We start from the raw sequence: 24,343 nt of genomic DNA, 5'->3' as shown, positions 1-24,343 counted from the left end.
CACTCATGAATGTTAACGGTCTTCCTCCTCTGATGCGCTGTCAAATCCATTCACAGCACCTCCCTTAATCCTAAAGGGTTGAAAATAACTGTGTCCACCCAAATACTCTCTGGCAGAGGAATCAGAGTCAACAACTGCAATGTAAGGTTCATTCAAATGAGACAATGACAAATATAAAACCTGAACTGCTGCTCAAATTCACTTCAGTTTCCTTGATTGGTTTCTTGAGAGCCTGGAAACTATGCTGTTCAAGTAAACCTTGGAGCCAAGTGATTAAAGCATCTAATTAATGTTGCTTAAGGACATTCATTGTGCCAAAAGTATCAGTCATCATACAATCAGGAAACTTTTGACATTTGCAAGAGGGTTTCCTATTGACATATAACCTCAGAAGTGAATCCTGATCGTGCTACAATTGAAAAGACAAAATAACAATGTATTACACATCCCCCACTCCAACCTTCTAACCTGTGAATCTAAACCTAATACAAAACCAAAATATGGTAGATGCTGGAAATCTGAAATAAATGGAAAGACAAAGCTGAAAATACTTAGTGGGTCAGGTGGCATCTATATAGAGAAGCAGAGTTAAGGTTTCATGCTGAGGTAAAATTGCTGCTCCGATGAAAGGTCATCTTGACCTGAAACATTAACTCTTTCTCTTCACAGGTGCTGCCTGATTTAGCTGCTGACAATTTCCAGCAGTCTTTGGTTCTTATTTTATTCTAATTCTACTATTCCTTCCCGTATTCTCTTATTGCATTTTTATTCAAAGAATAGCCAAATTGTCTTTTAAAATAATTTAAAATTATCAGCTCTACGTGAATGTCAGCTTGCATCAGAGAACACTTAACATGGACTATGTTAAAAATGTCGGAAAATAGAAGCAAGCAGGCTGGAAATTGGAGTAGGTTCAATGCATGGGAATAAATAAGTAAATTAGATACTTTGGGTCACAATGCAAGAATGATAGTAGTACCGTGGACTGGTGCAGTATGCTGGTAGCCCAGAGAGTAGGCAATTTATGTTATAGCAATGGTTAGACTTCCAAAGGCTGCATAAATTCTATTCTCAAGGTGGGTTGTTTATGCTGAGTGTACAATCGAATTATCTGCATCAGCAAGCTTAATGCCATTATAGTAAATGTGATGTAAAAATTTCAATTCTTTCCTAAAACACGCTTTCTTCTAGTTAATTGTATGGAGAACAAATGGAAACTGTTGTCGAGGTGGATTGATTTTGGCTATAAAAATAAGTGAGGGTATCAGTGATTAGGTCACAGATCTGAAACTGACTCTGTTTCTCTCTCCAGGCTGCCAGGTCTGCCAAGTGTTTCCAGCATTTTCTGTTTTAATGTCAGCATTTTATTTATTTGTTCATGGGATATAGGTGTTGCTAGCTAGGCCAGGATTTAATACCCTAATTGATCTGAAGAACGTGGTGATAAGCTGCCTTCTACTGCTACAGTTCACAGTTTTGATAGGAAGGGAGTTTCCTTGCCTCTCACCTTCTTTTGATCTCAACGTTTATATGACTGTTCCAGTTTAGTTTCTTATCAATGGTAAGCTCCTGAATGTTGATGGGGGGGCGGGGGTTTTTAACTACCAGCATTCTGGGCAACCACAGGTGGGCAGAGAACCCAGTTACTGTGATATCCTACTTGAAGCTATGGTTTTGCAATTTGAAAGCCAGCCGTCTGAAAGTAGCCATTAGTCCTGTCAAATATAGAAAAGGCAGGGCAAGCTCACAACAGAAAATCTTGGCAGGAGAGAGGAAAAACACTCGTTCTCTCTTTCTTTCTTCTCTCTCTCTTTTGTCTTCAGTTTGCTGAGCCTTAATTCACATTTAAATTCTTGCAACTGGCAGAAAATTTGGAGGAAAAGCTTCTGAATTTCTCCAAAATTCAAAGGGATATTTCACGTACATTTTGAAACTTCATCTCAGTGAAGAATCTAAAGCTTGTGAATTACAGCTGAACCAGGATGCCAGCAATTAAATGTAAACTAACTCTTTTATTATCCATAATTTAGTGTTTGGCCCAATTTACCTGCCTCAGTTGTTAATCTGTAAACGTGTGCATGGATTTCAAGCACATATGCGGTGTTTCTAGGCATTTATTAAGTTCAGTTTTAAGACAGTAAACTTGACATAGGTGGGACATCTTCCTCCAGGGACAACAGGTGTGGCCACAACAACAGATCATGCCAGCCTGGGCTGAGTTTGCTGCCAGGTTCTGTGCAGCATCACACATCTGAATGTATGCACAGCAATATAGAAAGATAGTGTATGTGCCACCATTGTCTTTCCAATACAGTAGGTTCTGCTACAGCGCAGTAGTTCCGTTCTCATGCAATCCCATGTTGGAAGAAAATTGTCTAATGGCAGCATCATTTAAACAAATTCGGCTGGAATCATGTTATGCTGAAAATGTGTTGCTGGAAAAGTGCAGCAGGTCAGGTAGCATCCAGGGAACAGGAGAATCGACGTTTCGGGCATAAGCCCTTCTTCAGGAATCCTTATGCCCGAAACGTCGATTCTCCTGTTCCCTGGATGCTGCCTGACCTGCTGCGCTTTTCCAGCAACACATTTTCAGCTCTGATCTCCAGCATCTGCAGTCCTCACTTTCTCCTGGAATCATGTTATATCCAACAGACACTTTTAACTTTGTGTTTTAGAAACAGTGTCCCCAATTTGTAAATCATGTGATCGCAAATTTGTGTTAACAGAACACGTGTTATAGCAGAACAACAACCTGTATTTCACACTTACACTTTCTTTGCTATTCTTCCCAATTCCCACCTAGGTTTGTCCTCTACCACTGTCATTGTTAAACTCAATGTTGAATCCTGAAGGTTGTAAGGTACCTCAGTGTAAAATGCGATGTTGAGCCTCGCCTGAGTCAGGAAAGTTGGCATGGGAACATGGTGAAGTGTTGCAGTGGCAGGTAACAGGGAACTTACAGCTATTTTTATGGACTGAGCATAGGTGTTGGCAATGTGGTCACTCAGTCTGCACTGAATACAATAGACTAGATTGCATAAAGTGCAAGTAAGTTGCTGCTTCACCTTGAAGATATGTCTGAGGCTTTGAATAGTGAGGAAGGAGAAGATAAACGGGTAAGTGTTGCACATCCTGCAATTACATGGGAAGGTATTCTGATTGTGTGGGCTGGTGTTGGGAGTGGAGGAGGAGTGGAGCAAAGTGTCCTGAAGGAAACAGTCTCTGCCGAATGCTTATAAGGGAATTGGGGGGGGAATACATCCGGTGGTGGCATCCCACTGGAGGGGTCGGAAATGCCACTTATGGCCCTTTGGGCTATAAGATGTTGTGAAACTTGAAAGGGTTCAGAAAATATTTACAAGGATGTTGCCAGGGTTGGAGGGTTTGAGCTATACTAAGAGGCTGAATAGGCTGGGGCTGTTTTTCCTATAGCATCAGAGGCTGAGGGGTGACATGAAAGAGGTTTATAAACTCATGAGGGGCATGAATATGCTGAATAGACAAGGTCTTTTCCCTCGGGTGGGGGAGTCCAAAACTAGACAGCATAAGTTAACGTTGAGAGGGGAAATATTTAAAAGGGACTTAAGGTGCAGCTTTTCCACACAGAGAGTGGTGCGTGTACGGAATTAGCTGCCAGAGGAAGTGGTGGAGGCTGGTACAATTACAACATTTAAAAGACATCTGGATGGGTATATGAATGGGAAGGGTTTAGTTGGATATGGGCCAAATGCTGGAAAATGAAACTTGATTAATTTAAGACATCTGATCAGTGTGGATGAGTTGGACCGAAAGGTTTATGACTCTATGAATATGGAGGCTAGTGGGGTGGAAAGTGAGGGCCATGGAGAACCTATCCTAGTTGTGGGAGAGGAGAGAAAGGGTGAGGGCAGAACTACAGGAAATAGGTCAGACACAACTGAGGGCCCTGTCAACCAGAATGGCAGCGGATCTTCAATTAAGGAAAAATGTGGACATTACTGAGGCCCTCTTTGGAAGATGGCATAATCAGAACAGATGTGACAGATATGGAGGAACTGGCAGAATAAAATGGAGTCCTTATAGGAAGCAGGGTGTGAGGATGTGTAGGAGAAAGTGAGGACTGCAGATGCTGAAGAGTCAGAGTCAAAAAGTATGGTGTTGGAAAAGCACAGCTGGTCAGGCAGCATCAGGAGAGTCAATGTTTTGGGCATAAGCCCTTCATGAGGAATGTGATGGGGGAAAGGGTCTGAGAGATAAATGGGGGATGAGGGTGGGGCTGGCGGGATGATAGCTGGGAAGGCGATAGATGGATGCAGGTCGGGGGTGATTGTGATAGGTCAGTGGGGAGGGTGGATTAGTTAGGTGGGAAGGAAGATGAACAGATAGGACAGGTCAAGAGGGCAGTGTCAAGTTGGAGGGTTGGTTCTGGGATGAGGTGGGGAAGGGGAGATTGGAAACTGGTGTAGTCAATGTTGATGCCGTGTGATTGTAGGGTCCTGAGGTGGAAGATGAGGCATTCTTCCTCCAGTTGGTAGGTGGCTTTGATTTGGCAGTGGAGGAGGTCCAGGATTTGCATATCCTTTGGGGAATGTGAGGGGGATTTGAATTGGTTGGCCACAAGATGGTAGATTGTTTGGTGTGTGCAGACCAGACATGTTCCATGAACCACTCCACAAGCTGGCATTGTCTCCCTGATGTTGAGTGGGAGTTGATGGGTTTGTAATGAATATCAGTGGCCAGTATATCCCCAGAAATAAAAAAAGACATGTCAAAGAAGGGACTGGACCGGGTGAGGTGAGAATAGGGTTATAATTGGAAGTTGTCAGACTATACGGTAATACAGCTAACAGTTTTAATCTCCTGATCTAAGGAAAAAAACCTGATACCAGGTAGGAGGTTTGTACTCATTGGAATTTAGAAGAATGAGAGGAGATCTCATTGAAACATTTAAGATTACGATAGGGCTTGACAGGATAAACGCAAAGAGTTTTTTTTCCTCTTGTGGGAGAGTCTAGAACCAGAGGGCATAATCTTGGAATAAGAGGTCACGCATTTAAAAGAAAGATTAGGAAGATTTTTTTTCTCTCTGAAATAGCAAATCTTGGCATTCTTTGCTATAGATGGTTATCGAGGTTTGTTGTTAAGTATATTCAAAGCTGAAATTGACAACTTTTTAATCTTTTAAGAAAATCACAAATGTTTATGGAGATATGTAGAAACGTAGAGTTGAGGATTATTAGATCAGCCATGACATCAATGAATGGTGGAGCAGACTTGATGGGCTGAATGGCGTACTTATGCTACTCAATCCTATGGGCTTATGGTTTCTGTGTTGTTGCCAGAAGATATGAGTCATGATGGTAGATTTCTTTCCATCATATGGTTGACCAGGGATCTCTTTCTTTTACTACTTGGCATTGCTGGAAAGAATTAAAACTTGAGACTCAAATTATTTGGCCACGTTATGACTGTGCCTTCCGAGGTCAGGAAATCCTTGAGTAGTTCTTGAACCTTTCACTTCTAGCTCACATCCAGCAATGCTACACACTGTACCTAAAGGCTTCTTTATTGTTTACCCTCTGGCTTATGAAATATGGTAAGCATGCAGGTTGCACACACACATACTCAAACAAGTTGTAACAATATGTTTCATTCAGCTTGGTTCAGCTTCAATTGCACCTTTTTTTAGTTCAGAGTTTATGAAGCTCAAGATTATCATTTCTTTACTTCTTGTTTTAATACTACCTTCATGGTTAATGTGCAGTGTTGCTGCATATAAACATGAAATTGTAGCCATTTAGTTGAAGGTGTGTCTAAACTTGTATTGAGAAATGTGTTACAAAGAAAATGCATGTAACTGCATGCGCTTAACTAACCACCACATAACAGCTTTTGCATCTATCTAAAATTTATGTTTCTGGGATAGACTTAGTATCGTTAGGATAATTGAGGGAACTACTAACAATGATTTTTCTTATGAAACGCAGTGGTGCCCATGTTGCAGTTGCCTGCCAGTGTTCACACTGAATGATTTATGACTGTTACAAACAACATTGGTAAGTTTATCACATGGAAGTTCATTAGTAGACAATATTATGGTTGGCAAAACATGGTAATTCTGTAAAAAGTTGAAAGTCTGCCAAACTTTAATATGTAGTGTTGTTTCAAAATTATTCATAAAGTTATCAAAATGTATTAAGGATTGTAAAGAGAAATTAAAATACCTTCTGTATCACAGACCTCTGCTGTGAAGACAAGTCCAAAATATGAGAGTTTTATCTTAAGTGGAAAAGAAAATCAGAGATCGCAAATAAAATTGCACTTTTCACAACCATCAGTTGTAACAAAGTACTTTACAGTCAATTAAGTACTTTTGATGTGTAATTATTTGTTTAATATTAGAAAGATGACAGCCAAATTGTGCTCAGCAAACCTCTGCAATCAGCAATGTGATGATAACCAAAACTGTTTTTTGTGAAGTAGTTTGAGGGATAAATATTGATCAAGACACTTCTTCAAAATGCTGCCATGGAATCTGTGCAACCAGATCTTTCACAAACAAATGAAACATCGGTTTTTATCATCTCACCTAAAAGACAGCACCTTCAACAGTGCAGAAGTCCCTTAATACTACATTGCATACTAGCCTAGACTTTTGAGTTTGGATTTTAAATCAGTGATGTAAGAGGTTTTTTTGTGTGTCTGGGAATATTAGTAATTAACTTGCGTCTCTTAATTTGTTACCCATGGTGATTTAAAAAAAATGTTTTTGAAAGTTAGTTTTCAAAGTTAATAAATTTTGTTTACCTTGAAAGGGTTGACAACCTCGCAAGCTAATTGTGCCTCAAGGTTGTGTTGCAAATTCCTGGATTTTTTTTTCAAAGCTAAAGGGAATCACCCATAACTGAGAGACAGAGAGAGACAGAGAAAGAGAGGTTTATTCAGTTTTACTTTCAGTTCCATAGAAGATATTCATGTGTAAAATTGCTCCTGAGAAACGGTAAAATCTAGTTAGATGTGTTAATACTAGATTACTTTCGAGTGAGGAGTTAGTAATATTTCCATGCCAAAAATGATTGGATAAAACTCTGAAGGAGTTATTTTAAGCTGGGGCATTTAAGCCAAGTGAAATCAAATTAAATTTGTTAACACTAGATTAGCCTTAGAGTAAGGAGTTAGCGATCGTGCCGGACAATAAGTGTTTGGATAAAAGCATAAACTGGTTCTTTAAAGCTGGAGGCATTTAAGCTCAGGTGTATGATTGTTTCTTCCTGGAGCTATTAGATATTGCAGACTGGGAGTTGAAGTCAAATTAAATTCATTGAGCTATTGATTTGGTTAATTTGTTATATGGGGAGTTTTATATGTGCATTGTTGCCAACAGGACTGTTACAGTATCAAAGGAATGGAAAGGTCTATGATTATTATTGAACTGAACATCTTCTGTTGTATTCATTTAAAGTAAAGTTGGCTGAGTCAATCATGGACAGCCCAGATGGAAATGGAATCCAGTGGGTGCTGGATGAAGGGAATGGATCAGGAATGATGAAGGGCTTATGCCCGTAACGTCAATTCTCCTGCTCCTCGGATGCTGCCTGACTGTGATGACCAGTGTAGTGAGGAAAGTCAGATTTCATTTCATGTGTGGAAATAATTCAAACTACGTTTATAATTCAAACTGTGTTGCACTTTTTATAATGCCAGACTTAAATAGTTTCGTAATGAAGTTTCATAAATTTTATGAATAAAGATTGTTTTAAAAAGAACAAAATATAGGTGCTACACAGCTGGATGTTTGTAGCCCAAATTGTGATTGAAGTGAACTCACCTATCCTAAACCTTCTCTAAACCAAGATGCCACAGTGTGAGCATTATTCATTGTGTCATCAAAAATATCTACTCCACAAGAAAATAAAAAAGTGAAGAAATCATTGTTTAAGAGGTTTTTAGAATTTTTAGTCCTCATCAAGCTGAAAGATATTATTACTGGGAAATGGAAGACTTGATTTTAACTGTCTTTGAACTATGATAGCATGGTTTGGGGCAGAAAAAATGTTTCTTATATCCTGTCGCAACCATGTGTCAAACTGCAAACCTGGGCTGAACATCGGCATTAGAACAATAAGTTATTTTTAGGTCTCACTGAAGAAATTCTGTAGGCTTAAAAAACAAGATTGTTAATTTAGCACCAAGTTGTGGGCCAATGCAGTAAGAACTTGATTAATCTGAGATTTATCATTACTAATTTGCAAACCAGTCACCTGATGTTTGCATCTGGCCTGCTGCCAGCTGCCTGGAGAAGCTTGGAGTACAGACTCCTGATGTGCACAGGAGGGTTGATTGAATTTTAATTTGTTGTTTTGACATTAGCAGTCTAAGAGGCAGGTTTTGTCAGCATCTGTTAGCTTTAGCTACCCAAGCTAACTGGAATGATTGGCAGGCCACCCAAGTGAGAAGGAGATAAGCTAAGTTCAACAGCAGCTACTATGTTTCTTGGCTTTGAGGTCCTTGCATTATTGGACATCTCACTGCCAAAGTCAGGTGGATCTAACATTCGATAACAACAAAAAAAATCTGTTGCCTGATTGGTAATGTCAGCAACTTCTCACTGTGGAATTAAAGGGAGACTTAATAAGGCAGCCAATTTGAAACCACAGTTTTCATATTGATGTGGGGATCATCAACTTGTGGCTTAATAAAGAAAATGGAATGATAATCATTATTGGACCTTTAGCAGTGTCAAGCCTCAACAGCATTTCTATAATGTGATTCTGACTGCCAATATGTAACATCTTTCTCATTTGTGTTTTATACATTAAAATATGTTAATTTACACTCCATATCGACATTACACTTTTATAAAGTTCTATGATCAAATTATTAAAAGAACCTACACAAGAAACTTGCTGTAATTGTAGTGGCAAATCTGGAGAACCAACAAATTGCAAAGGGTATTGTTGTTACAAAACATTTACAAAGACAGTTTCCATTATAAACTAAATCAAGAATTTATCATAGAAATAGAGCTAATTTCTATATTCCTTATACACTCATGATTATGTGGCCAAATTCAACTCTAACTCCATTTACAAATCTGCTGATGACACCACCATAGTGGATCGGATCTCAAACAACAACAAGACAGAATACAGGAAAGAGACAGACACCTTAGTAGCATGATGCAAAGTCAACAATCTCTCCCTCGGAGATCCAAGATGGTGGCGACCCAGCAAGTCTGAGTCTGTAGTGCTCTGTCCAAGACTCAGGCAAAGTGGGCTGCCCACCTCCACCACACCTGCCAAATCATTTAAAATAACTTTTATTTAATACAGCTAGTCATTTTGCACCAAACTTGAGTAGTTTGGTGCTCTGTCAAAATGACTAAGGGAAAGAATACCCGCAGCTCGCAGCACACAGGAACCCCTCTCCCACCCTCCCAGCTGCAGCAGAGGCATCCACAGCCGCCCCGGGGGACTTACCACAGTGGCGAGCCTTGTTGCAGTGATTTCCAAGCTTGAAGAGAAGATCGACGCCTTGATAAAAGAGTCCAGGAGCAGGTGGGAATCGTTGTCGGTCGCGATGCAAAAGCACGACCGAGACATAAAAAAAGACCATCGAGTCGGGGGGGGGGGGTGGAGCTAAAGGCTACGATCTCCGAGGCTACTGCAGAATCAGCTGTGGGTTGGGTCCAGACTCTCGAACAGTGAGTCTGGGCCTTAGAAGATCACATCGACGAGCTCGATTCTCATCAAAAAAAAGGCCAGCTTGCAGTGTTTCTGGAGCAGTGGCTCCCTCAGATGTTGAAACTGGAGTCTGGGTCAGGCCAGGTGCGGGTAGAGTGGGCTCACCGGGTTGCAATACGCAGGCCCGTGTCAGACCAGTGCCCCTACCTGGTCCTGTTCCGGCTGCAGTGCTATAGAGAGAAGCAAATGCTCCTGGAAGCCTCCAGAAATCTTGGGACAGATCCCCAAGCCATGACTCACAAAGGATCCAAGATTATGCTGTTTCAGGATTTTTCCCCAGCTTTGGTCCGCAAGAGGAAGGCATTTGATGAAACGAAGAAGCGTTTAAGGGATTTAAACATTCAATACTCTCTGCGCTACCCAGCGACGCTACGTTTTAGCCACGAAGGGTCTATCTATAACTTCGGATCGCCAGAGAAGGCCAAGGAATTTTTGGACTCTCTTAAATAAATTGTAAGAGTTAATTCGTGTGGTGAATGATGATGTTCTGCCCACACCCCCCTTTCCCGGTTTATCATTTTTTTTCTCTTATTACCTTTATTGCTTAATATTATCTCCGGGGGGGTAGGGAGGGGGGCTTATTTGTTCTCCACTTTGCAATTTTCCTTTTTTTTAATATATATAGGCCGTGTGGTCTAGTTGATTCAGGTGATGAGTTGCGTCTGCCTTGTCTCACCTTATCTCGTTCTCTTAGAGTGGGGTTGTTTCCTCCTATTATTTTGTGTTACTATACTAAACTATTACCTGCTGAGACTGTAATTTTATAGTTTTATATGTTTATACGTGGTACTAACATTACCAAATATATGTAGGTGTTGGTGTGGGTGGTGGTGGGGGGGGGGGGGGTAGGGTACTCACTGTTAACTTTAGCTTTATAGTACACTTGAATTTTCTTTATTTTATTATGGGGTGCCTGGGTCGAGGGTGGGGCACTGGTTGGGAGAGTATATGATGGGTTTTTGGAAAGGAAGTGATGCCCCCTGGAAACAAGGGGGAAAATCTCTGTTTAAATATGTTTTATATTTTTTCTATTTAGAAATAGAATTTCACTATATTGGTGTGAGTGTATTAAAGAATCTCTACTTTTGTGAATTTTCTATGGTCTATGCTCAGGGTGTTTTGGATGGGGTTTCTCCTCCCGGTGGGGGGGGGGGGGGTCTTGGACTTGCCTGGGCGATTATCGTTAGTCATTCGATTAAATGGTGCACCTGGAATGTCACGGGGAGTAATTCACCAGTCAAACCTCAAAAAAGAAGGGGTTGATATAGCTCTCCTACAGGAGACACATTTACTGGATAAAGAACACTTGAAATTACAACAGGGTGGATTTGATCAGGCCTTCTTTTCTTCTTTCAGTTCAAAAAGTAGGGGAGTAGTCATTCTTATTCACAAGAATCTCCCTTTCAAAATCCTAAGTCAGATAAAAGATGAATCTGGACAATATATACTGATTAAAGCCCGTACAGATGGAGAGGAATATGGGATTTTAAATCTGTATTGTCCACCGGCACATCCTTTCAAATTTATAAAGGAAGCCTTCTCCAAACTGATGGTTCTCAGGGCTCATCATACAATTATAGGGGGAGACTTTAATTGCATTATGGACCCGGAGATAGACAGGATACCCCAAGAGTACAGCGGGTGTATCCCCCAGATCCAGACAATTGGCGGATTTGAATAAAGAGTTAGGATTAGTAGATGTGTGGAGGTGCCTTCACCCGCAAGGCAGAGATTTCTCTTTTTACTCTAATCCACATAAACGTCACACTAGAATTGGTATGTTTTTTGCCCCCTCGACCTTTTTGAATTCCATATCATCCTGCAAAATAGGTAATATAGTAATTTCTGATCACGCTGCTGTGTATATGGAAATCAATAGACAATAGGTGCAGGAGTAGGCCATTCTGCCCTTCGAGCCTGCACCACCATTCAATATGATCATGGCTGATCATCCTTAATCAGTATCCTGTTCCTGCCTTATCTCCATAACCCTTAATTCCACTATCATTGAGAGCTCTATCCAACTCTTTCTTAAATGAATCCAGAGACTGGGCCTCCACTGCCCTCTGGGGCAGAACATTCCACACAGCCACCATTCTCTGGGTGAAGAAGTTTCTCCTCATCTCTGTCCTAAAAGGTCTACCCTGTATTTTTAAGCTGTGTCCTCTGGTTCGGCACTCACCCATCAGCGGAAACATGTTTCCTGCCTCCAGAGTGTCCAATCCTTTAATAATCTTATATGTCTCAATCAGATCCCCTCTCAGTCTTCTAAACTCAAGGGTATACAAGCCCAGTCGCTCCAGTCTTTCAGCGTAAGGTAGTCCCGCCATTCCAGGAATTGACCTCGCGAACCTACACTGAACTCCCTCAATAGCCAGAATGTCTTTCCTCAAATTTGGAGACCAGAACTGCACACAGTACTCCAGGTGTGGTCTCACCAGGGCCCTGTACAGCTGCAGAAGAACCTCTTTGCTTCTATACTTAATCCCTCTTGTTATGAATGCCAGCATGCTATTAGCCTTCTTCTCTAGCTGCTGTACCTGCATGCTTACCTTCATTGACTGGTGCACAAGAACACCCAGATCTCTTTGTACTGCCCCTTTACCTAAATTGATTCCATTTAGGTAGTAATCTGCCTTTCTGTTCTTGTCACCAAAGTGGATAACCATACATTTATCCACATTAAACTGCATCTGCCATGCATCTGACCACTCACCTAACCTGTCCAGGTCATCCTGTAATCTCCTAACATCCTCCTCACATTTCACCCTGCCACCCAGCTTAGTATCATCAGCAAATTTGCTAATGTTATTACTAATACCATCAATCAAGGCTAAGATATAATGAGGCATCCCCCGACATTGGTGTATGGATTCTTTCTTAATGAAGGATAGTAAATTTATAAAATATTTTTCTCAAAAATGTAAAACTTTTTTTGAAATTAATTCAGGTACGGCTAGTAACCCGTCAATGATGTGGGAGACCATTAAGGCTTATGTGTGAGGTCTGATCATTTTATACTCGGCGACCCAGAAAAATATTAAAGGGAGAACAACAGCGTCTACTTGAGGCTCACTTAAAAGCAGCTGAAACAGCGTATGTTGATAGACCTTCTATTGCTAAATTACAAAGGATTATGGCCCTTAGGACAGCCCTGAATACCCCGCTTACCCAAATGGCAAAGAGGGAAATATGATTTGCAAAGCAAAGATTATATGAATTTGGCGATAAACCTGGTAGATACTTAGCATTTCTCCCAAGGAAAAAGAAGGCCCCTCAAGCTATCACGTCCATCAGGGAAAGTGCTGGTACTCTGACTCACGATCATAAAAGGATCAACACAATCGTCAGAAAGTTTTATTCTGATTTGCATAAATCGCAGGATTGTGATGATAGAGCCAGGAGGATGAAGTCCTTTTTTAAATGCCTGGCCTTTCCAGACTTAACCCTGGAACAGTTATCGGTCCTGAATGCTCCCCTTACAACCCAGGAAATACTTGACGCAATCAGGCAGCTTCAGAGCAGTATGGTACCTGGCCCAGATGGATTTCAGGTTGAATTCTACGAAGAGTTTATAGGAGTATTAGCTGGTCCACTTATGGACATGTACAATTACTCATATAGTCAGGGCTGCCTCCTGCCTTCGCTGAAAGAGGCGAATATCTCCCTTATTCTCAAAAAAGGAAAGGACCCAGAAGATTGCGCATCATACAGACCAATATCCTTGCTAAATGTAGATTTTAAAATTCTTTCTAAAACATTAGCATTGAGGCTGGAGAGGGTATTGCCATATATTATAAAAGAGGATCAGGTGGGATTTATCAAGGGCCGTAGATCATCTAATAATATTAGAAGGGTTTTGAATATGATTCAAGTCTGTCATCAGGAAAAAATACTGGGAATAGTAGTCTCATTGGACGCGGAGAAGGCATTCAACAGGGTTGAATGGTCATACCTGTTCTATACATTGGAAAGGTTTGGCATTGGAAAGGTATTTGCTAAATGGGTCTCAATATTGTATAATGATCCCAAAGCAGTTGTGATCACCAATGGATTAGGCTCGGATAGCTTCAGTGTGGGTAGAGGGTGCCATCAGGGATATCCTCTCTCACCGTTACTATTCACACTAATAATTGAGCCACTAGTGGAAGCTATATGGGCTGACTCTAACATAATGGCCCCGAGGGTTGGTACAAGTAAACATAAAATTACCATTTATGCAGATAATGTTCTCCTTTTTCTTAGTAATCCTCTGATGTCCGTGCCTCGCTTAATCCAAGTTATTAATATATTTAGTGCATTCTCAGGATACAAAATTAATTTCTCAAAATCAGAGGCCATGCCGATGGGTGGCCTCGCTATTATGTCCCACTTATTGGACGGATCTCACTTTCCCTTTCGGTGGTCTCTGGAGGGTTTTTTATAGTTACGCATTTTTATCACCCCAGTATTTGGCCAGCTATACAAGGTCAATTTTGTGCATCTACTGGAAAGGATAAGGCAGGACCTTCAATGTTGGGGAGATCTTCCAATTTCCTGGCTAGGTAGAATAGCTCTAATTAAAATGAATGCCTTGCCCCGTCTCTTATACCCTATGAGAATGCTTCTGGTGATGCTGCCGAGGCCGGCACTGCACAAATTGTATGGTTGGCTGGGTTATTTCATCTGGAATCATACACAGTCCCTCATTAAGTTAAGGAAGCTACAGCTTCCACAGGCAAAGGGAGGGCTGGATTTCCCAGACTTTAGGAAGTATCAACTGAGTTCCCTGTTAAGCTACATAGCTGATTGGGTCTCGTCTTACCCACAATCAATCTGGCTGGACATCGAGGCTTGTCAAGTAAAGTGCCCTCTTATTAACCTCTTATTTTTCGATAAGATGAAAATCACTATGGACCACTGTAAAAACCCTTTAGTATTAAACACTATTAAAGCCTGGAATATAATGCGGCAAAACGAGGGTAATTCACATAAAACATCCTCCTATACTCCTATAGTGGGGGAATGGGGTTTTCAACTGGGGCTCACAGATGCCAGATTCAAATCCTGGGGGTCCAGGAGTATCTCCTGTTTAGGGGATCTGTTTGAGGAGGGGGTCCTGATGTCTTTTGAACAGCTGCATCAGAAATTTGGATTACCTAATGGAGACCTCATTCGATACTTCCAAATTCGAGATTACATACAGAGGAAGACTACGCTATTAGATAACCTTTATAAATCAGATAGAGAACGTAGAGTGTTGTGACCAATGGGTGTACCCTCGGTCAGCACTCTTTATCATTTATTACACAATGGACCATCTGCTTAGAACATGGGATCAGGAATTGGGGCTGGAAATTTCTACAGAAATGTGGGATGACATCTGGGAAAATGCCTAAAAAAATCTCCATTTGTAACAGAACCCAGGCCATTCAGTTAAAGATACTCCATAGTACTCATATAGTATCGGAACGATTGGCAAAATGTAGGGCAGGAGCACCTCCAATGTGTCCCAAATATAAAACAGAGGTGGGCACTCTTACACATTGCTTATGAACATGCTATAAGATCTGCAAATACTGGACCAAAGTAGCAAATGCCTTGACAGAAATCTGGGGAACGGAAATTAGAGTAGATCCAGTATCTCTTCTCCTGGGTTTCTCGAGCTTACCTTCTCTGGATATGCACAGGAGGAAATTATTTTCCATTCTCTCCTTTTATGCAAGGAAAAATATCTTAATAAACTGGGTGGCTGAGGGCCCTCTAGGACTTCCGAATTGGCACAGATTAATCATGGAATGTATTTCCCTTGACTTCCTTACAAATATGGTGCACCAAAAAACTGAATCATTCTATAAAATATGGCAGCCCTTCTTGAATTACATAGCTACAGATATTACAGCCATTTTGTCAAGGGCTTTCATCTAGCTGAGGTAACGGTTCTGGCTGGTCCAGGGCCCAATGGGGAGGAATCCCGCATGAATACAGGTTTTATTATGATTTAATGTTAATTCAATCTGAGCATGTACTTGACTATTTAATTACTATGTTTTCTTTTTTTCCTCTTGAGTAATGTAAGATATTTGATCATACACTCTGATTAGTTATAGGTTAGATTAGTAGTTAGTTGAGTTTTGTCTTTTTCTTTCTGTATCTCTTCTTTTTGTTTGACAGATTTTGGCTATTATTTATTTAAGATTTAATTGTATATTAGTGTTTCTACTTGTGTATTTTTTATTTGTAAGCTTATAAAAACATGTTAAATTTTCAATAAAAATATCTATTCAATAAAAAAAACTCTCCCTCAATGTCAGCAAAATGAAGGAGCTGTTCATTGACTTCAGGAAGCAGAGTGGAGGACAAGTTCCTATCTGTATCATTAATGCTAAGGTAGCGGTGGTCGAGAACTTCAAATTCCCAGGAGTAAATTGATCTATTCTGGTTCATCCAGGTTGGCACTGCAGACAAGAAAGCACACCAATGCCTCTACTTCTTCAGAAGGCTGAGGAAATTCACATGTCCACAATGGCTCTTACCAATTTTTTTTGTAGATGCACCATAGAAAGCTTCCTACCTGGATGTATCACAACTTGGTATGACAACTGCTCTGCCCAAGACTGCAAGAAATTAGAGAGTTGTGAGTACAGCCTCGTCCAACATGAAAACAAACCTTCCTTCCATTGGCTCTGTCTACACTTACCGCTGCCTTGGGAAAGCAGCCAACATAATCAAAGACCCATCCCACTCCTTATTGTCTCTTCCATCAGGCAGAAGATACAAAAGCTTGAAAGCACATACCAACATATTTAAGAATAGCTGTTATTAGACTTATAAATGGTCTTCTCATATATTAGAGTTGATCTTTACAAATTCTCTACATCTGTAACATTATATTCTGTATCCTGTTCTATTACTTTGATGTACTTATGTAAGGTATGATTTGTCTGGTTAGCATACAAACCAATACTTTTCACTGTGTCTCAGTATGTGACAATAATAAATCGAATCAAATTACAATGTAGGACTTTAATTTGGGAGACCTGATTTGCTTTGTCTGACCTTGTCCAAATGCACACCCCCTCTCCCACCTTTTCAGCTGAAGACCAAACTTGATCCAGGACAATGTGCACAATATTGCAAGAATTTTACTCATCCTGTTTTGTTGTAATGGAGACTTTTCACCAAAGGTACACTTTATTTATTTTAATTTATCTTGTACTCGTTTCCTTCATTCTCTTGGTTTTAATGTTCCATTTTACGTGTTGGTTGAAATATAGGTGATGATTTGAGTTTTAATCATTCTCAGTTCGGACCAAGCCCTCTTCCTCTCCACAGATGCGTCAGACCCGATTAATACTTCCAGCATAATCTATTATTGATTCAGATTTCCAGCACGAATATTATTTTTCCTTTTATGACTTATTTACCGACTTTCCGTTCTGGATCACTTTAACATTTTAAATTTCACTTTCACACAGTTGTTTATTATATTAAAGCGAAAAGCGCAAGTGATGAAAAGTCTCATCTGCCACACTCCTGAACAACACGTAAAACCCTCAGTCAACAAAATAAAAACCCTTCAGTTTGTCAACACATTATCTTGTGCTTAAGGTCGAGGGAGAAAGCATTCCGCATTTGTGTAATACATTCCGTACTTGTGTTTAAATCCAACTGCGTGCTTTTGGAAGTATTTGGAAGTAAAAGAAGGAACTTATTCCTTCTTTTGTCATCATTGCCGTTCTGTCAGTTAGGAAACTTTTCAATTAATTCGTCTGTTCTTGTCTTGCCTGTATATGCATCTTTATACTTAAAAATAACTTCGCACAGTTGTTCCACGTATTTTTGCTACATCCCAAACTAGGATATTTAACTTTTGTTAAAATCGTTTTGTAAATTACTTGTTTCCCAATGACTATCTGGATTGTTCTCTACCTTTGCGAATGAATAATACTTACTCTATCTCGACAAGAAAACTGTTATACAGATCACAAAAATAAACCATACATTAGTTACACATTAATTTATTCCAAGACCATTTCAACACAATTGGAATGCTAATAACTGACTAGATGTAGAGCAAGCTGCACCGTTTTCAGGGCCAGGATATTACTTCGTGGTTCATATTATGTAGCATATGGCACGTTAACTTTCAAACTGCTGAAAGTCTTTCACGTTGTCTTTCAGTTCAAACCAAAACATAATTTTCAAAAGTAGTTGCTCAGATTAAACAAGGAAACATGAAACTACAAAAAACATTTTGTCCCGAAGAGATTTTTCTACTTTATCTTGGATATAAATTGGGCTGATCAGGAGTTGTCGATTGGCGTTTTCGAATCTCAGCGCAAGTTTTATTGTAAAATATTTTGAGGTACTCGGGCCATGTTCTTCAAGCAACGGTGTTGTTTTTTTGGAAAAAAATAGTTTTAGTCGAGTTTGGACAATGTAAAAGGAGCTGCAGATAGTATTGCATAAACACGAAGTTACATTTGTGAAGAAGGCGGAGGCAGTTCTTCTGTAGTTTCCACTTGGGCTGCGGATCCTATTTATGCAATGATATTCGGATGGAAGTATGTAATCTGTCGTCTGTTTTTGGCAGGCACGAAGCAGACATTTGCAGCGTTGGAAATGCAGATTTGCTGCTTGTGCTGGAACTTGAAAATCGTGCAGCATTAAATAGTAACGCGAGAGTTGAAACTTACCTCCTCACTGTACAACTGTCAAAGGACAAGTGGAATCGCGCATGACCCAGGAATAGAGTCTACTGTAAGGCCCTGAAGATAATAATCTAACCAGAAATTTAAGGTAAGACGCCTGACTCTGTCAGGGCCTCCCATCTCTTTGGCAGCCGCCTCGTATTTTCCATCTTTTCCTTTGCTTTTACTCTTGCGATTGTCGATCGATCGGGACAACTTCAGGCGATGTAAAATGTTTTTCTGCCTCTTTTTTACGCGGCCAGCTCTGAGTTCTCCTGCTTCTTTAAAATGTCGCCATTTTGCCTCAGTGATACCGCAAGCTCATCTTGCTGCCGAGCTGGAGAAACAATGTTGCAGCGTTTGCAATTGTTACATTGTGCATGTCGGCGAGTTGAAGGAGGAAGTCGGCGCTTTGTATGTTAATGAAGGAAGGTGAGAGGTTCGAGCCCGGGGGACAATGTCGGAACTTCTTGTGGGTTTTCTCTTTTTTTTAACTGGGAGCGCGCTGCCTCGGCGCGCGTGCACGCCAGGGTTCCATGTTGCGGGGTGGCGCGTGCCCGCCGATCGCGGTGTGGGGGGAGCGCGCGCTCGTGACCACGAGCATGGACGCGCGTTCCCGTCTTGTATCCCCCCCCCCCCCCCAACTCCATCACCACCGCCGCTGCTGGAACGCCCCAACAAATGGGCATCTGTCTATTCGAGGCGAGTCACTGGGCATGAGGTTTTCCTTCCGTGTCTTGTACTTGGATGGAGTTCTTTACACATCGGGCTGTGGTGGGAAGGAAAGCCAACCCACTCGAGTTTTGCGGTCTTGTTTTGGTCTGGCTGGAATGTCATTCCCAGGGTGTGCCAGAGTCCACATTGTATCGCCAGTGCCCCGAGAGCAGCCCTGCTCTCAGAAGGCGACCTGGTCACTCGGGTGAAACGGAGATTGAATAGAGGTGTTCAGAATTAAGTTCTGGGGTGGGGTATCGGAGTGGAGAAGGAGATCCTGATTCCTCTGGCAAGTGGATCAGTGATGTTTTAAAATCAACCAAAGAACTGAAAGAGAGCTGAGACTTTTTCCACGCTGAGGGTTGTTATGCCAACTGAGGGGATGATGGGCGCAGGTTCGGTCGAAACTTTTAGACGGCAATTGGATATCTATTTAGAGAGGACTAATTTGCAGGCTACTGAGAGGGCGGAGAGAGGCAGCGATGCGATCAATTTAGATAATACTCAGTATTGGATGAGACATCACATACTGAATGGCCTTCTATTGTCAGCTTGTATGATTAGTAACTTTGACAAACAAGTGCCCACAATAAATCTCACAGTTCGTTATTAAAAAAATGACAGTGTATTAAAGAATGAATAAAGTCCAGAACAGTAAAGAAGGTTTGAAAGTAAAAGAATATGAGGGGTCTCAAACAGTCTATTACAGGTAGATAAATGACAAGTGAAGGTGCTGAGCTTATTGGGTCCAAGAGCTAAAGGTTCTTCAGTGTTTGTGGGAACATAAGTTGATGACTTCAGTTTCGCAAAGACGTTGTGGCTGAAAATCACAATTAAGTGGTGACAGATTTGAGGTGAGAGGCAACACTGTAACTGTCAGTGAGAATGAAAGGCTTATGTGGTGCCTTGCATAGCACTCAGGACATCTCAAAGCAAAGTTACTGTTCTGCAGAATCATAGAGCAATACTGTAAGAGGAAGCAATTCAGCCCATCATTGCCAGTGCTGACCCTATAATAAAGATATCCAAAATAGTCCCAGTCCTCTGCTTTTCTCCTATAATTTTCCTCCTCCATTTATTTAGCCAATGTCCTTTAGAAAGCTACTCTTGAAACCACTCCACCATTTGAGGCATGTATTCCAGATCAAACAAGTCGCTATGTATTAACTGATTCCTCATGCTTGGTCTTAGGCAATCACTTTTCTGTATGTCCTGTAGGTACTGAACCATCTCTGAACAATTTATCTTTTTTTAACTCTTTCAAAATTATTCATAAATTTGCATACTTCAATCAATTCTCTCAATCTTTGCTATTCAAAGGAGAAAAAAAAGCCTTCACTAGTCTTTCCACACAATTGAAAATTATCCTCCCCAGTTCCATGTCTTCTGTATTTCTGTGTCTCTTCTCACTAAAACCTCAGTATCTTTCTTGAGGTGTGGTGACCAGACTCAGATGAGGTCTGACTAGTGTTTTTTTTTTCTTTTTAAAAATGTTCAGCATAACTTCCTTGCTTTGTACTCTTTTTCTTTAACAAGTCAAGGATAGCTTCAAGACAAAATATGGCTTCAGATATATATTTCAGAAGCAAAGGCCGTCTTGACTTATTCTGTCACTTTCAAAGATCTCTCCACTTCTGCACAACCTTTAAAATTGTGCTATTTAGTTAATATTGCTTCTCACTTTTGCAAACAAAATATATCAATTCATAGTTCTTTATATGGCATTTGCCTTGTCTACCCATTTGACCAGTGTGCTTATGTTCTCCTGAATTAAATTTTTATTCTCCTCACTTGCTACTAAATTTGTGAATTTAGTGTTAATTGAAGATTTTGCAATTATACTGTGTTGCACAAGTCCTGATCATTACTGTTTCTAATTCTGACCCTGGGAATGTATTCCCGCTTGCACTTTTGAAAACTAATTGTTCACAACTAAACTATACTTCCTGTCCCTTATTTAATTCTATATCCAAGGCTGCCATTGTTGCTTTTCTTTGGGCTTCAGTTTTGCAAAACGTATGTGGCATTTTGCAAAAAGACTTTTGGAAATCTGTAGACAGAACATCAAGCACAAAAACATCATGATGTTTCTACATTCCATTGAAAATCTTGAATTTATACACATTAAGTTGAATGTGTTCTGAACTGCCTGCTCTTCAAAATTTGAAATATATTTTTGTTTAAATCAATATTTAGTCAATATTATTACATTTTATTTTAATAAAAGAACAAAACTAATAACAATTAATAAAGAAAACCATTTCCAACTGTTGGACATTTAAGAAACATTATCAGAAAATGTGACATTATTTCACAATAAAACCCTTTGATTGTCACTTTGTACTGTTACTTTGCAAAGAAGTGATTATTGAATACCTTCAATTACTCCACCTCTCCAGCTAACATCCTCAGCTCTTTGACAACCAATTATTATCCTACAATGCTTACCACACTCATCAACTATCTTCAGCTGGACCCTTCCTAGTTACAGATACATTGAGAAGCTTCTTACTACACACTTTCCTCCCAGACATTGTGAAAGAACCTCCTAATGAAATTGAGTGTTTCGAATAAGTTATTAAAGGGATGCACAGAGGATTGTCTCTGGATGTTATTTGCATGGACGTCCACTAGGAATTCAATAAATGCCTTCACGAGAAACTGTATTAGTTACAGCTAAAGTGCATAGAATTATGAGAAATCAGTGACCTGGTTAAGGACCTCTTGTAATGCAGTGGTAGAATGCCCACCTCTGAGCCAGAAAACCTGGGTTCAAGTCCCACCTGCTCCAGAGGAGTGTGTAATAACATCTCTGAACACATTGATTAAAAAAAATCAATTACCTGGTTAAGACACTTGTGGTACAATGGTAATGGCCCTGCCTCTAGACCAGGAGACCCAAGTTCAAATCTCTCCTACTTCAGAGATGTGTAATAACATCTCTGAAAAGGTTGGTTGGAAAAAAATATCTCAATAAACTTGTTAAGACACTAGTGGTACGGTGGTAGTATCCCTTGTTTGAGCTTCGGAGGCTTGGGTTCAAATCCGCTAAGCGAAAGTGAGGACTGCAAATGCTGAAGATTAAGTGGTGCTGGAAATGCACAGCAGGTCAGGCAGCATCCAAGGAGCAGGAAAAATCATGCTCCTTGGATGCTGCTTAACCTGTTGTGCATTTCCAGCACCACTCTAATCTTGCGTACAAATCCCACCTGCACCAACGATGTACAATGACATCTCTGAACAGGTTGATTAAAAATGTTAATAACCTGGTTAGTGGATGAGCTGATAGCAAGAAATGTGTAATGGGCAGGATGGTAACATTGTGCAAAGATTTGTGTTGGGCAAGAACCATTAATTGTACTTATTAATAAGCTCGATGACATAACTCACAATCATGTATCCAAGAGCCAGTACTGGAAAAATGTGGTCCAAAGTATGATCTCATAAACATCATTGAGATGAATGACCATTTAATTTACTTTTGGTTATGTTGGTTGAGAGAACATTGAATTCAGCTTTTGATCAAATGCTACCATAAAATTATTAAATGCAAACAAACATTTAATCTGAAAGCAACAGTTCCAGCAAAAGGGAATTCATCATTGCTGTATTATAATGTTAACTTAAATTGTGCAATAAGATCATGCAATGGTGCTTGAGCCCACAAGTCTCTAGCTAACTGTATAAATGCTTGCCCAGTGCTTACAGATGCTTCTGCTAAGGAACTTACAAATAAACAATGAAAAGGATGAAATCCTGAGTTAAAGAAGAGGCATGGTCAAGACAGGATTAATCACAAGGATAGTGTAGTAACTATGGTATGATAGGCAGGAATGTAACCATGGAAGAGCAGTGTGAGAGTGAGGGACTGTGGAAGAGGACATATTGTGGAAGATGATGAGATCCGTGGTGTTGACCAAAAAAAACTCTGGCTAAGGACAGAAAACAATGGCCACAATCAATAGGTAGCTGTTTGTGACAGTGACCGATGTAGTTTCAGTAAAAAATGAAGTGGAATACATCAAATTAATGAGATATTCAAAGCAATCAAAATGTTCTCTCCCTTTAAAGAAATACAAGAGTAAAGGTGGAATGATGATTGGAAAGAACAGGGAAACAGCAAATTTTTTAAGAGATGGGTTGACGTCAACAAATTTGAATAATCAAAGGATCATAATTGAAATAACTCCACAGAGGTCAGTATCCTGTTACCAAGTCACCATTTATTTACATGTGGAGAGTTGTTGACATTGATCCAGGTCTCTCAGAATGAACAGGATGTCTGACACTCCTTTTTATTATGGGGAAAAAGGGCAGCAAGTCCCCTTTTTTTAATTTTATTAACAAGTAAAGTTTACAAACAATAAACATTAACAGCTGTATACAGAGAAACAGCAATATACAAGGGAGAGGAGTGGCAAAGCCAAACCCCAAACCCCGACATGCCCGTTCTTCTCTGTCAGCCAGGGCTCCCTGGTTGGACCAAATTAACAACCCTAATCTGGGAACTCATATTCTGTGAGGTCCATCTGGCTGACTTTGATACCATGATTGCAATCCTGCCCCTCTGAGTCCGAGAAGATAAGCTGGTTCTTTATTTTGTAGCTCCTCCTGGACGTTTTATCCCTGGGTCAGATTCCTCCAACTCTGCTTCAGATAGTAGCAGTGTGTAATACTCAGTAGTTCAGTTGCACCTGGAGCTTCTCTTCTTCGGGCAGCAAAGACATTGAGGCAGCAACATCCACCATGTCTATCTCAGATTCCGAGATTTCTTCAACATTTGATGGAGTGGGAGAACCCATGGAGTCCGGAACAGTCAGAAATGCAGTCAAGGAGCTGGGCATGTTTTGCTTCTGCACCATTTGCGAGTTTGCAGCTTTCATTTGGTCAACATACTTGTTCAGGACTATCACACCTACCTGAACTTTATAAGTCACTGGACCTAACCTTGTGTTGAGGAGAAAGTGAGGACTGCAGATGCTGGAGATCAGAGCTGAAAATGTGTTGCTGAAAAAGCGCAGCAGGTCAGGCAGCATCCAAGGAGCAGGAGAATCGACGTTTCGGGCATGAGCCATTCCTGAAGAAGGGCTCATGCCCGAAACGTCGATTCTCCTGCTCTTTGGATGCTGCCTGACCAGCTGCGCTTTTCCAGCAACAAATTCTTAACTCTAACCTTGTGTTGACCCAGACAAGGCCATTCCCATGGTTCCTACACCAAATTTCATGCCCTAAAGT

The 24,343-nt window shown here is 40.5% G+C and overlaps 1 protein-coding gene across 4 annotated transcripts in view; it reads left to right on the top strand.

Moving 5' to 3' along the window:
• Positions 1-18,365: 18,365 nt before the first annotated feature.
• Positions 18,366-24,343, top strand: part of LOC122560128 (zinc finger protein 512B) — a 106,753-nt gene continuing 100,775 nt past the window's right edge. For all 4 annotated transcript variants that reach the window (XM_043710403.2, XM_087994883.1, XM_043710402.2 and 1 more), the window contains exon 1: positions 18,366-18,503. The gene's annotated coding sequence lies outside the window, so the exon portion shown is untranslated. The remainder of the gene's footprint in view (positions 18,504-24,343) is intronic.

Source organism: Chiloscyllium plagiosum, unplaced genomic scaffold (assembly GCF_037043375.1).
Source record: "Chiloscyllium plagiosum isolate Xiang-an unplaced genomic scaffold, Cpla_swu_hap1 HiC_scaffold_15, whole genome shotgun sequence".
Classification (NCBI taxonomy): Eukaryota; Metazoa; Chordata; class Chondrichthyes; order Orectolobiformes; family Hemiscylliidae; genus Chiloscyllium; species Chiloscyllium plagiosum.
This window is presented reverse-complemented; position numbering and strand designations above follow the sequence as displayed.